This window comes from Mus musculus, chromosome 7 (assembly GCF_000001635.26).
Source record: "Mus musculus strain C57BL/6J chromosome 7, GRCm38.p6 C57BL/6J".
NCBI lineage: Eukaryota > Metazoa > Chordata > Mammalia > Rodentia > Muridae > Mus > Mus musculus.
In genome coordinates this window covers 12790061-12803575 of record NC_000073.6, presented here as the reverse complement: position 1 = coordinate 12803575, position 13515 = coordinate 12790061, and the positions used below count along the sequence as shown (strand labels likewise).

The window sequence follows — 13515 nt, the reverse complement described above, 5'->3', positions numbered from 1 at the left end:
GGTTCTTAGGTGGTGTCTTCGTCCTTTGTTGTCCGCCCCCCTCCCCCTTCCGCAGAGGCGAAGCAGAGCCCTAGACCTGCGTGTCTGGGCATCTTGGGATCTAGCGCTGAGCGTGGGCTGGCGGCCTTTTGTTGTGCGTAATGTCACGTGCGTCCTCGGCCCGCAGGACGCGGAGAATGGTTCCTTCTTACTCTGGGTCAGACTCCCTGAGGTTCGCACTCCTCCGCCTGTGTGCATCTTGCTGCTTTCCCTCCAAGTGCACTCGCAGACGCAGCTCCTCCCCCTCCCTTCCTCCTCTGGGTCTCAGGATTAGGGACTGGAATCCCTACTGTGTTCTGTGTCCACTCCCAAGCTTTCTTCTCTGTGCCTTTCTGCCCACCAGACCTTTTTCTGCTTTCCCTCCATCCCTTTCCTCATATAGACAGCGTTCCCTCCCAGCACCTGTGTGTGTTTTGTTTCTCTTCCTAGAGGTCTTCCTTCTCTCCCTGCTGAGTGTTGCCTTTCCCTACCTGCCAATACAGGCATGGACTGGGTTGTCTTTACCCACAGGCCCCTGATATCCACTCCTTTCCGAGGTCAGACATCCCTGACTTAAGTGAGTTCTTAGTTCAGCATCTAGTGTATTCTCTGTAACTGACTTCTTTCTCTCAATTCCTCAGCATTCACCTCGATGTTTTGTTTTGCTTTTTCTTTTTCTATTAGTCACACACTTTCCCCATTGTGTTTTCAAAATACTTTCCTTTACCTCTAAGAAATTCCCAGAATCCAACCACCTCCTCGCTTGTGTTCTCACAAGACAGCAGGGGAACTTGTCAAAATCATGACCAATTTAAACCACGATAACTTCAGCTCCGCAATCGCTAGAGTCCTCACAAGCTTGGGTATGGGCCCAGGAACCTACATCAAAGCAGAAGTCAGAGCACAAGTCTGCCACCCTGGGCAGTGCGTTCTTTGAGTTTTGCTTGGCTTTATAAGTAGCGGCAAGAGAATGGAACAGGTATCTCTAACCCAGAAAACAAATACAGATCTGACCCTAAGTTTGTAGATCGAGTATTTGATGGTAAGAGTGGTATGTTTTGTTCTTCGACTTCTCTTCCATTACAGTGCAAAATCAGGTCCCATGCTTAAACATCGTTGCCTAGAAGAGAGCCAGGCACACAGTTAAGAGTTCAGTAAACTTTTGCTGAGTGAATGACAAAAGGCTGTCTCTGTGACTGCAAGATCACAGAGTGGGTGTGCAGTGCATCCAGCATTTTGTCCCAGCGTCTCCAGGCCACTGTAGAGCTTTCTCTTTTAGAATACATGTTGCCTCAAGCAGTGTGGTGTGTGAATATGTGGAGTTGATATGCTTGCTGTAGTTTGAACTTTGCCGCTTGATTTTCTCACCAATTGACTCCGGTTTTCAGCACTGTTTTTCCTGAGGAGAGGAGTCACTGTTAAGTTATCTCTTTGCCCCAGGTGAAATGAGCCAATTCAAGCCATATTATATTATATTATATTATATTAAAGATAGGTTTATTATGAGGCTGCTCTTGGGCAAGTTCACTGGCCCCAAGGATTGAAGCCAGAAGAGTCGCCATGGGGACTGGGGGTCGGGGAGGAGAATGAGAGAAAGGGCAAGCACAGAGAGATAAGGGAAGGAAGAGAAGAGGAGGAGAGGAAAAGGAGGAGGAGGAGGAGGAGGAGGAGAAGAAGAGGAGGGCAAAATGAAAAAATGTCTGGATTATATAGGGAGGAGCCTCTAGTGGAAGGGCAGCCCAACCCCTGGGCTATAAAGCTCAACGTTGGTGGCAGGGTCTACCAGGTAGAGACTAAGGGATGCTGGGAGAACTTGGAGGCCAGGTTTGCTTTGATATGTAAAATATGCATTTTAGACCCTTGTCCAGGGTCTGAAACCAGTCACCTTATAGAGATGTTGAGTTAAATTGTTTGTATTCCTTACCCTGTTGTGAACATACAAGTTTTCAGGTTTTGTTTTGCTCTGAAATGGGCTTGTGTAGCACAGGTTAGCCTACAACTTTCTGTGTAGCTTAGGCTGGCCTTGAGCTCATAGTCCTCCTGCCTCAGCGTTCTGAGTACCAGGACTATAATTTGTACCATCACGACACACAGACTTTTTAGTGGTTTTTTTTTTTTTTTCCCTTGTTTGTAGCAGTACGATAGGAGACACTTGACCATTGTCCTTATGAAACACATTTTTATTGCCTGATGATTTTTCAACTTGTTTGATCCCTTGTCCATCATCTAAATTTACTACTCGTAATATGTAATAGTTATGCATTATGGTGTTATGTGTATGCTTAAGTCTGTATTTGTGTGTACGACATATTTTATTTGTGGGTTTATATGGAATTTTGTGTGTACATGTGTGTATCACATACATCTGTATGTTCATATGTGTATGTATGTATATATGAGTGTGAAATCTTTATGCATCTGTATATCATGTTATATATATTTATGTATTTGAAGCAAACACAGTTACATAGTGAACTGTTTAGATGCATAATTAGAGTTAATGTGTGATGAAATTGTATTTACTAGAGATGAGCTCCTTTGATGGTTCTTTCAAATTTCATTTTGTGTCACAGTAAAATAAAGGCTGTTGTTAACCCAGCACATAACCTTTCACTTAATTTTTTAAAAATTTCATCATAATACCTTGGAATCATTTGAATCAATTTCTAAAGAGAATTCACAGTTTTTTTATGCTAAGCAAAATATGTTAATGATGTAGGAACTACTTATACTATAATGTTAAGCATGGTAGACATCCAAGTTGAATAAGCAGTTTGACTCCAAACTATGTTAAATGACCCTCTAGGTAGGCTAGGATCAGAATTTCATGTACTTGTGACTTGTTACTGACATTATGGATGATTTTTGTGCTTTTTAACACTTTGTATATTTTTTCAGATTTCCTGCAATGAGTACATATTACATTATTTTATAGTGAGGTGGTGTATTTATTTATATTTATTTATTTGCAGTATTGGGGATTGAACACTGGGCCTCACATTTGTTAAGCAAGTGCTTTTACCATTAATATACCATGAGATCCAAACAGGAGCAATATACCTGGCAAATTAATGGGACCCCAAAAAGGGATGATATACCTTGCAGGCTAAGAGCTCAGAACTAATAACAATTAACACAGTTAAAAAAAATTTTCTTGCAAGTTAAGATTTCTAATTGTAATTAAGAAGTTTCTGTTGGTCCCGTGTTATGTCCTTGCAAAATAAGGTTTCTATTTATAATTAAGACATTTCTGTAAATCTATGTTAAGTCCTAGTTAAGGGGTAAGTCTCCGTTTGTTCTGTGTTACATCCTTGCTAAATAAGGTTTCTTGTTGTAATTCTGAGTAAGACTCTGTTTCTTAGGTCTGATGTAAATTGCTTGTAACCCCGTTCACTTGATCTGTATCCTTGCCTTTGCCCCTTCCATTTTCCTTGTATCCTTCTAACAATGTGTAACAGCTAACCCTCTCATTGCTTAAAACACCTTATCTCTCCTATAAGAGGGACTTCAAGAGGCCAGCAGGGGCTGCCTCTCTGACCGGTCTGCAGTGCTGTCCAGTCCGGGATTAACAGCTAAATATAGCTTGCTTTAATTGGTGAGCTGTACACTTGATCTTTTCTCCTCAGGAATCTCAATTTTAACAATACCCCTTAAAGCCTGTAATCAGTTTTAATAGTAAAATATTGGGAAAATGCCCTTTTTAAAAATTTACTTGGAACTTTTAGAAGCATATTTGGCACATGTAGTAAAGAGGTCAAATAGCCTTGACCGTGAATCACTTGTCAGCTGCTGGTAGCAGCTGGAAGCCCAACATATTCCATATTTGGCCAGCATAGCCTGTGGTTTGAACACTCTGCTATATCCTAGTCTCACTTCTTAGAGGCTGAAATTCTTGGCTTTCCTGTTCTCTGCTGCTTCAAAACATGTCTGTAAGATTTTTTTAAGTTAGTAGTTTTCTCAGGTTAAGTAAATTGATGGATTTCTTAAGGCTCTAGCTAGTGAACTCATTTGTAACCATCTACTAGACGCCTTCTGGGAAGTATGTTACTAAATTTGTTCTTGCCAAGTCCTTAATGAATGCTGACCATAGTAGAGTACTTCTCCCAGAAGCATTTACATCTTTCCCATCTACTTTGTGTTTAGACACGTTTCTGAAATATTATAATAAGATTGTAAAAGAGTAGTGAAACTCATTGTCCTTTGTGTAAATTTAGCAGTTAATACATGTAACAGTTATATATTATGTGCTGATATTATGCTATGTACATGTTCATATACCTATATTTGTGAGTTTGACATGTATATGTAATGGGTTTATATGTATTTTTATGTGTATTATATACATATTTATAAGATCATATATGTTCACATATTTACATATGAATATGGCTGCATTTATATATATGTTTACTCACATATATATTTAATTTGTCTATACCATTTGGAAATACATTTTTTTTAAATAAAAAAAATTGTATTTACTTAGAAGCATTCAGAATGTCAACAAAACAGCTGCAATTTTTTTTTTGCAATTACAGAGTGGTATTCAGTTAACAGAACAATTATCTTCGTATAAGCTGCATCAGAGACAACTGAAGATGAAAAAAATAAAACCCAAAAAGAAAACCAAAAGAAAAAAAAAAAACCAAAAAACCAAACTACTGTCCTCATATATAACTAATTTGTGCTGTGCACCAACAAGAACCTGCTTTAAATTTCCATGCCAATTTACAACCCCCAGACTGTACCAGGCAAGGTTAGTGGCTATTGAAAATACCACCAGGACAGGGCTATCTAAAGACACATTCGGTAGTGTGTTAACTATACAAAAAAAGACACTGTACAGTTTAAAAACAAATCTTACACAGCCTTACATTTCAATTTTTTGATAATCAGTTGATACAAAATTTGTTGGGGTAGGTTTCTCCAACATCACCACTATCATAGCTGCACCCTAGTTCTACCTGTACTGCAGTGCACTAAAGATCTCCCATGACCAACCACAGCTGCTACAGACTCTCAGGCAAGTACAGAGACTAATAGTTCCTGGAGACCATCTGTTGTCTGCCTCAGTTATCTCCGTTCCAAACATGTAGCACAAGAATATCCTTGACCCCAGACTCTCAAGGTCACCTCCTCTGGGAAGCACATCCCTCCGCACCTGCCCACAAACACATGACATCTTTTTCCATCACACCTATGTCTCCTGACCTTGGAGTCAAACTCATTTTGACTTTGCACTTGTTACTGAAGCATCTATTGTCCCCTGAGATCAAGGGTGCCCAAATAATATGTTCGGACTATGCAGCTCTTGAGGTCTAAAAGTTTCCACTGTCACCAGTTGATTCTTGTGTTGAAGGTTTGCTCCCCAGCTGGTGGCGCTAGCTAGCTTGAGTTGGTAGAAAGTTTGGGAGCTGGGATGGGAGGGTTGGTTGGGAATGGACCACTGAGATGTGCTTTTGAAGGCTGCCTTGTCCTGAGCCATTTTATCTCTATTCCTCCCTCCTTCTCCTTCTCCTCTTCTTCATCCCCTCTTTCTCTCTCTCCATTTCCCTCTTCCCCCTCTCTCTTCTTGGATGCCAAAAGATGAATACTTACAACATGATGTTCTTTTTTTCTTTAAAAGGAGTGAGTTGTGTACAGGGGGGTTAAATGCTTTATAGACAAGAAAAAAAAACTGCGCTAGAACCAACTTATTCATCATCATCTTCTTCATCTTCATCTTCCTCGTCTTCCTCCTCTTCCTCATCCTCTTCATCCTCCTCCTCATCTTCCTCTTCCTTCTTTTTCTTGCTCTTTTCAGCCTTGACCACCCCCTTTTTCGCTGCATCAGGTTTTCCTTTAGCTCTGTAGGCAGCAATATCCTTCTCATACTTCTCCTTCAGCTTGGCAGCTTTCTTCTCATAGGGCTGCTTGTCATCTGCTGCAGTGTTGTTCCACATCTCTCCTAGTTTCTTTGCAACATCACCAATGGATAAGCCAGGATGCTCGCCTTTGATTTTGGGGCGGTACTCAGAACAGAACAAGAAGTCTTGTCTCAGTCTCAGTCGAAAGAGGCCTATTACTGGAGAATTCTTCTTCAACAATTATAACCTGACTGTGCGTCAAAGAATTCCTGTGGGAGACGAGTCCTTCAAGTCGTGGTAAATGTGGGAAAGCCTTCAGAGTTCATTAAGTACAGGGATCCTTCAGTGTTCTCTGTGCTTTCATGAAGCATGAAAGGACCCATATGGGGGATGCTGACTGTGATGTGTCCATTCTGGGAAGTCCACCAGCCTCCGTTCTTTCTTTGTTTTTCACCATAGGACTCATACTGGAGAAGAGCTGTGCAGATGTAATGTGTATGAAAAGCATTCCCCTGGAGTCTCCTGCCTTATTATGCATCTGAGAATTCACATAGGACAAAATGTGTGGAGTGTGGAATGGCTTTCATTGGTGGCTCATACCTTATTAAGTATAGAATTCACATTGGAGAGAGACTGGGAAGTGGGTAGAGTTGGAAAAATCCTTCAATGGCAGTGGTCACCTCATTGCATGTTAAGGAAAACAAACAAACAAAAAAACCAAAAGCAACCAAAATCCTTAACAGAAAGAAGTCCCTCATGTACAAAGAGTGCCTCTGCCAGGCATCAGAGGATTCATACTGCCTCTGCTGGAAGCCTGGTGGAGTTTTAACTACTGTGGCAAAGCCTTCAGGAAGAGCCCCTCCCTGACCAAGCAGCAGGAGTCACTATGCATGAGGTCTTTTGCTAGGTGTTCCAACAGGAGAAATTTTCAGTGCACCATTTTCCCAGGTTAAATACAGAGACGTCACACTGTAGCAATTTCTGGGAGACTCAGTGAACAGGAGTGGCAGTGACTATCAGCATCTCTTTAGTTACTGTTAAAATTTATACTCAAGTGTAGTTTGAAAACATAGCAACTCACCATCTAGTCCATGGAATATAACCCATGAGACATTATATCTCTAATAAACTGGAATTATTTTGCTCCTGTACAACAGACTGAAAATGAACCTTAGAAACATAATGAATTAAAACCATCTGAGTTTACTCTTCACTAAATCTAAGACCAGGAAAAATTTGAATGCTGGTGACAGGATCGAGAGAAGAGGAAGCCTTTATTCTTACTACGTTTCTTTCTTATATCCAGATGTTTTAAGGATGTGCTTGTAGTTCAGTGGCAAGGAGGGCTTTCCTAGCACTTGTGAAGCCCTCACTTCAACCCTAAGCACCACTGAATAAAAACATAGGAGACCATTTGAATTGGAGCCCTGGCTTTGTTTCCCCATCAGTGGACTCAGTTAACACAATCAATGGAAGGGTTAGAAATATCTGCTGGGATGCTTCTGTTTGAAGGATGCACTTGGAACTAACCTATACTACAATAATGTGGAGAACCCTGTTAAGATGCTTTTCTTGTGTTTTAAGAAAACTCAGTGGGTCTGGAGCGATGACTCAGTGGTTAAGAGTGCTTGCTGCTCTTCCAGAGGACCTGAGTTTGGTTCCCACCACCCACATTCACAATCACTTTTGACTCCCTTTCCAGGGTATCCAACTCTCTTTCAACATCTGTCAACACTCAGGTATACACATGCACCCTCCCAACACACACATGCATGCACACACACCGTCACACACATACTGTGCACACATGCATTTGAAGTAAGTAAAAATCAATTTTATAAACTCTCACACTAGAAACAGAAGACATTCTATACTGTGTGGAAAGCTTTCAGAGAGCTGATCTTTCATAGTTGCTTTATTTGATGGAAATAAAGCATTAACCACACATGAAACTTGAAGTTCTCTAATATTTACATGAGAGAAAGAAAGAAAGGAAAGAAGAAAGAAGGAGATGGAGGGCAATGATTTGGCTCAGCAGGTAAAGTGCCTGCCCCTAGGCCTGATGACCTGAGTTTGATTCCTGAGACCCAAAAGGTGGGAAGAGAGGATCAAGACTGGGAAGTTGGTACCCACGTGGATAGCATAGTGCCCATATACACACATGCGCTAAATAAGAAACAAATGAAATTATCAGTAACATTTTATTTTACCTTTGTGCTCCTTAAGCAGTAGTATTTACACTGGGGTATTTGCTGTATTTCAGATTCTGTGTTATTACACCGAAGTGGCTACTACATTAAGCATCACAACTGTAGAACATTAGGGAATGCATTGTACAGAGCTCGTTTCTATTACATTTGCCCAGTACAAGTTAACATTCAGGTTTTTAGTAGATTTCTGTTTTTAAAAAGTGAGTAGTCCCTAGTTGACTGTGGTTTGAAATACAATGCTTTAGTTGTACTATGGTGTGAAAGCATTTCAGACAGTCTGTGTTTTACATATTTACATGTATAACAGTAAGTGGTTGAACACTTACTATTGCCAGGTTTACGTTTGATAATTTGCCCATCTGGAGGCTAAAACATAAATGTTCTGGGCATGTGTCGGAGAGGCTGGGCTAAGCTGTGGTGATTTTAGCATGTGTTTTAACTGCGTTGTTTGTGTAGGTACTTTGGGATGCTCTGCTCTTACTGCACACCCTAACCCCTTAAGTGCATTACTTAGGCCGCCGCCGCCACGGCCACCAGCGCAGCTGTGCCACAGCCGCGAGGAGACCGGCCGCCTGACTTCCCTCCTCGCTGGCCGCCGTGTCCTCGGATTTATTCCAACAGTCAGTTAAAACATGGTGGATTACTATGAAGTGCTGGGCGTGCAGAGACATGCCTCACCTGAGGACATTAAAAAGGCGTATCGAAAACAGGCACTTAAATGGCTCCCGGACAAAAATCCTGAAAATAAAGAAGCAGCAGAGCGGAACTTCAAACAAGTAGCTGAGGCATATGAAGTGTTAGTGGATGCTAAAAAGCTACGACAAATATGGCAAAGAAGGATTAAATGGTGGTGGAGCAGGAGGTGGAAGTCATTTTGACAGTCCATTTGAGTTTGGCTTCACATTCCGGAACCCAGACGATGTCTTCTGGGAATTTTTTTGGTGGAAGCGACCCATTTGATGACTTCTTTGGAAACCGAAGGGGTCCCCGAGGAAGTAGAAGCCGAGGTGCCGGCTCATTTTTCTCTGTCTTCAGTGGATTTCCTTCTTTTGGAAGTGGATTTCCTGCTTTTGATACAGGCTTTACTCCACTCGGGTCACTAGGTCATGGGGGGGTCTCACTTCATTTTCTTCAACGTCATTTGACGGCAGTGGAATGGGCAACTTCAAATCAATATCAACTTCAACTAAGATAGTTAATGGCAAAAAAATCACTACAAAGAGAATTGTGGAGAACGGTCAAGAAAGAGTAGAAGTTGAAGAAGATGGGCAGTTAAAGTCCTTGACAATAAATGGTGTGGCCGACGAGAACGCCCTTGCAGAAGAATGCCAGCGGAGAGGCCAACACACACCAGCTCTGGCCCCTGGCCAGGCCCCAGCATCCCCTCCCAGGCCCGGCCCCCGGCCCCAACTCCAGCCCCAACTCCAGCCCCAGCTCCAGCCCAGACTCCGCCCCTTCTGTCAGCACTCGCCCACAGAAGCCACCCAGGCCTGCCCCAACGGCCAAACTTGGGTCTAAAAGCAACTGGGAAGATGAGGAGCAGGACAGGCAGCGGGTTCCTGGCAACTGGGATGCCCCTATGACCTCAGCAGGGCTCAAAGAAGGTGGCAAGAGGTAGAAGCAGAAGCAGAAAGAGGACTTGAAGAAGAAGATGTCGACCAAAGGGAACCACTAGGCTGGACTTGGCGGCAGCCACTCTGTGTGTGTGTGTGTGTGTGTGTGTGTGTGTGTGTGTGTGTGTGTGTGTGTGTGATCCTTTAAATGTCGCCCAGGGTCACTTCGCTTAGTAGGATTATGGTCGTGTAGGATCCAAGGGTGTTGGAGACAGAGGCAACAATCCCGGGTAGCTTGTATAAGTTTGTGACACAGCCTGAGCCTTGTAACTCTGCTTTTCCCCAGCACTAAATCCATAGCTTTTTCCTCGAGTTGTAAGGGTCTGCCTCATTCTTTTCAGCAGCCCAAGCCCTGCTTTGAGCTCTGAGGTATATGTAGTTGTAGGAGTCCATAGGGTCCAGTAGGGAGCTAGGTATGTGTTCATGATAGACTACCTCCTGGCGGTGGTACAGTGTGCAGTTTTAAGTACAGCGGAACTTAGAGGTAAAGTAAGCTGTGCCTTGAGCCATGGGTGTCAGGATGCTTTTGATTCAGGGTACTCTGGCAACACTTAAGGCTATCAGGAGTCACTTCAGATAGAGTCTTTCCTTATTTATTGTTCAACTTTTAATCTTCTCCAGGTAGTCAAAAATTGACACCAAATATAGTTTAGTTTTTGGGAAATCTCATCTTTTCTTCTTGGAGAAATATTTGTCCTTTTTCAGTCAAAAGGTTTTGCTTAGCAGTACCATTTCTAGTAATGATAGCTCAGTGCTACTGGCTATTAACACAAACACACAGCACCCAGAGGCGTGTGCAAAATAATCAGCTGGGAAGCAAGAAGCAAATAAGGGCCCCTTCACAAGCTTCGACCTCATTATCCATGCCGCGCTGTCACCTAACCTGTGGTTTGCATCGAGCACCAGGGAGTTCTGATGCCATCTCACTTCTGGGCTGCACGTGTCTCTTGGCAGCGTCACTTCCTTTTGGCCATGAGGATCTATTGTTCGAACTTTGTCCCCTCGGCAATGAGCACATGATGAACAGTGTTGGTGAGCTTGAGATGGGTCCGCGGTGTGGAAAGGGGAAGCTCTGTGAGTTCTGGGCACTGCCATAGCTAGGAGCCGGGACAGGACCCACCCGGGTTTTGAGGAAGTGACCACAAGGTGTTTGCTGAGTTTGCTTGGTTTTGGTGGGAGGTGGTGTGGGCACTTATGGAGTATGGATTGGTGTTAATGTGTGTTGTGGAAATGTGACCCTCAAGGAGGAATGTATTTTAGTGCTACTGACATAAATAAAATGTAAACGTCAAAAAAAAAAAAGTGCATTCCTTAGTAACCTGCTTTACTCGTTTTCTTGTTACATTTATTTGGTTTGTGTGTGCAGAAGCTGTTGTGCCCGTCAGGATGTCAGATGACAGCTTGTGAGAATTGGTTCTTTCCTTCTACCATGTGGGTTCTGGTTGTCTGTCTTGGCAGCAGGTTCCTTTACCTATGCTGAGCTAGCTCATCAGCCTTTTCTTGGATTTATTGAAACAGAATTGTTGTCTTAGCTAATCTGCAACTCAGTATGAAACCCTGCTGGCCTTAAATTCACAGTAGTCGTCTTTCTCAGATTGTCTCCAGTGCAGAACTGTTTTTAAAAAAGGATTTATTTATTTATTTTATGTATGTGAGTGCACTGTAGCTGCCTTCAGACACACAAGAAGAGGGCATTGGATCCCCACTATGGATGGTTGTGAGCTACCATGTGGTTGCTGGGATTTGAACTCAGGACCTCTGGAAGAGCAGTCAGTGCTCTTAACCACTGAGTCCAGTGCTGAGATTTTAAGAATGAACCACCAATCCCACCTTAAATGTAGTTTTTATTTATACTTTCAACTGGAGCATTAGGTCTCTTGGGGCACAATGCCATTATAAGTTATGGGGCACCTGTATCTGAAAGTAAGTTCTCTGAGGACTGAACTACATTTCAGTCCCGCCTTAACAGAACCATGGTGAAGTCTGTGTTGTTCCAGGGGCATGCAGTGCCCAGCCTGAATTTACTGTTCTCACATGCCTTGTACTGCTACTCCTGAGCTTACGGTTACTAATGGTGATATCTTTAGTATTGATGGTGATGGTTTTTATTAGGGATGCTATTGGAGCTCCTCTCCTGTGACTGAAAGCAGAGGGAAGCAGGCGGCTCTCCCATTTACCTGCTAATTCTGAGACTTATTACTGGTAGTTCACAGAAAGCTTTGCTTCCTACAGTCTGATGTACATGATCAGGATTGGGAGAAGGCTGGTGCTCAGAGGCTGAAGGTTTCCTAGGTGGGCAGAGTTGTACGATTAGAGGGGAAAAGAATTACAAACTCCAGCTGGTTCATCAGCAGATGGATGATGATAACTGGGATTTGTGTGGTTGAACAAAGCAAGTGGTCAATTGGCCATTGGGTGTATACCCTTCAGGGCGATATTGCAGGTTGGGATCACAAGGAGCAGGATGTCCAGTTCTTATTCATCATGGTGTATATGGTATCCACAGCAGTCAAAGCCTGGGATTGTGCAGGCTCTCAGTACTAAAATTACCAGCAAAGACGTCTACCCTATTCCATAGTTCCCCACTCTCTTAGTGTTAGCATTCTGTCTAAGCTCCACCCCACAGCAACAGCCAGGTAGGCCTGGCAACAGCCAGGTAGGCCTGACCCACTATAAAAGGGGCTGCTTGCCCCCTTTTCGCTCTCTTGTTTCTCTCTTGCTCCCTTGCTTTTTCCTTATCCCCTCTCTCCCCCCATGCTCATGGCTGTCTTCTACTTGCACACCACCCCCTGTCTTTCTGTCTTTCTCTGCCTCTACCACACTCTTAACTCCCCTCCCCATGCCCTGAATAAACTCTATGTTATACTATACGATCGTGTGGCTGGTCCCTCAGGGGGAAGGGGTGCCTTGGCATGGGCACCCCCTTCCTCCATACCTCACCACACCTCCATAGAACATATCCCCTCCTCTCTTTATCTCTTTATAAACACAGGATGCCTTGAAGGCCCTTAGTTTCTGAGGGGAGTTTATCTCTTGTCTTAATTCCTTCTTCCAGAGAGGAATCCCTGATGGAAACAGTTAATCTACTTTCTGCTGCCTGTGGACAACAGAAAAGGGTAGAGGTTGGGAAGGTGGATGTAGAGGCCCTTGATAGAAACTAGGAGCTGTTTTCATTCATTTTCTATTTGTAAAGCCATCAGGTGATGTGTTTATAAAAAGATAAATAAGTATTAAGATATGTTCTATGGGGTGTGGTGAGGTATGGGGGAAGGGATTGCCTCCGTGGGTCCATGCCAAGGCATCCCTTCTCCCCCCCCCTCCCAGGGGCCAGCCACACAACAGTATAGTATAGAATAGAATTTATTCAGGGCATGGGGAGGGGAGGTAGTAGGGCCAGAGAAAGGCAGAGAGAGGGAGAGTAGAGAAGTAGATGCAGGCCATGACCACGTGGAGAGAGAGGGAAGAGAATGGGGAGACAGGGGGAGCAAGGGGGCAAGAGGCAAGAATAAGAGAGTAAGTGAGTAAGAGATGGAGGAGGGGGCAAGCAGCCCCTTTTATAGTAGGTCAGAACTACCTGGCTGTTGCCAGGTAACTGTGGAGTGGAGTTTAGACAGAATGCTAACATCGGGTTTAGTTTTTCCAAATCCAGAAGAGAGAAAGTGGCTGTTAGCTTGATAGTGTGGTGGGCAGTGGAATGATGACCTAACAGCAGGCCTCGGGAAGGGAGGAGCCCACTGAGCTGAGGAGCCAGTAGAGATGTCGAGCCAGAGGCCTTTAATCTTCTTAATTTTACACCTGTTGCTGCAATGTGAGAAAAGTTAACTAGGA

At 43.4% G+C, this 13515-nt stretch overlaps 1 protein-coding gene and 2 pseudogenes across 2 annotated transcripts in view; all 3 read left to right on the top strand.

The window, feature by feature from the left end:
• The window catches only part of Zscan18 (zinc finger and SCAN domain containing 18), a 43577-nt gene that overhangs the window by 8091 nt on the left and 21971 nt on the right, over positions 1-13515 (top strand). The gene's annotated exons all lie outside the window — the stretch shown is intronic.
• Positions 6085-6721, top strand: Gm18194 (predicted gene, 18194; annotated as a pseudogene).
• Positions 8589-10978, top strand: Gm4247 (predicted gene 4247; annotated as a pseudogene).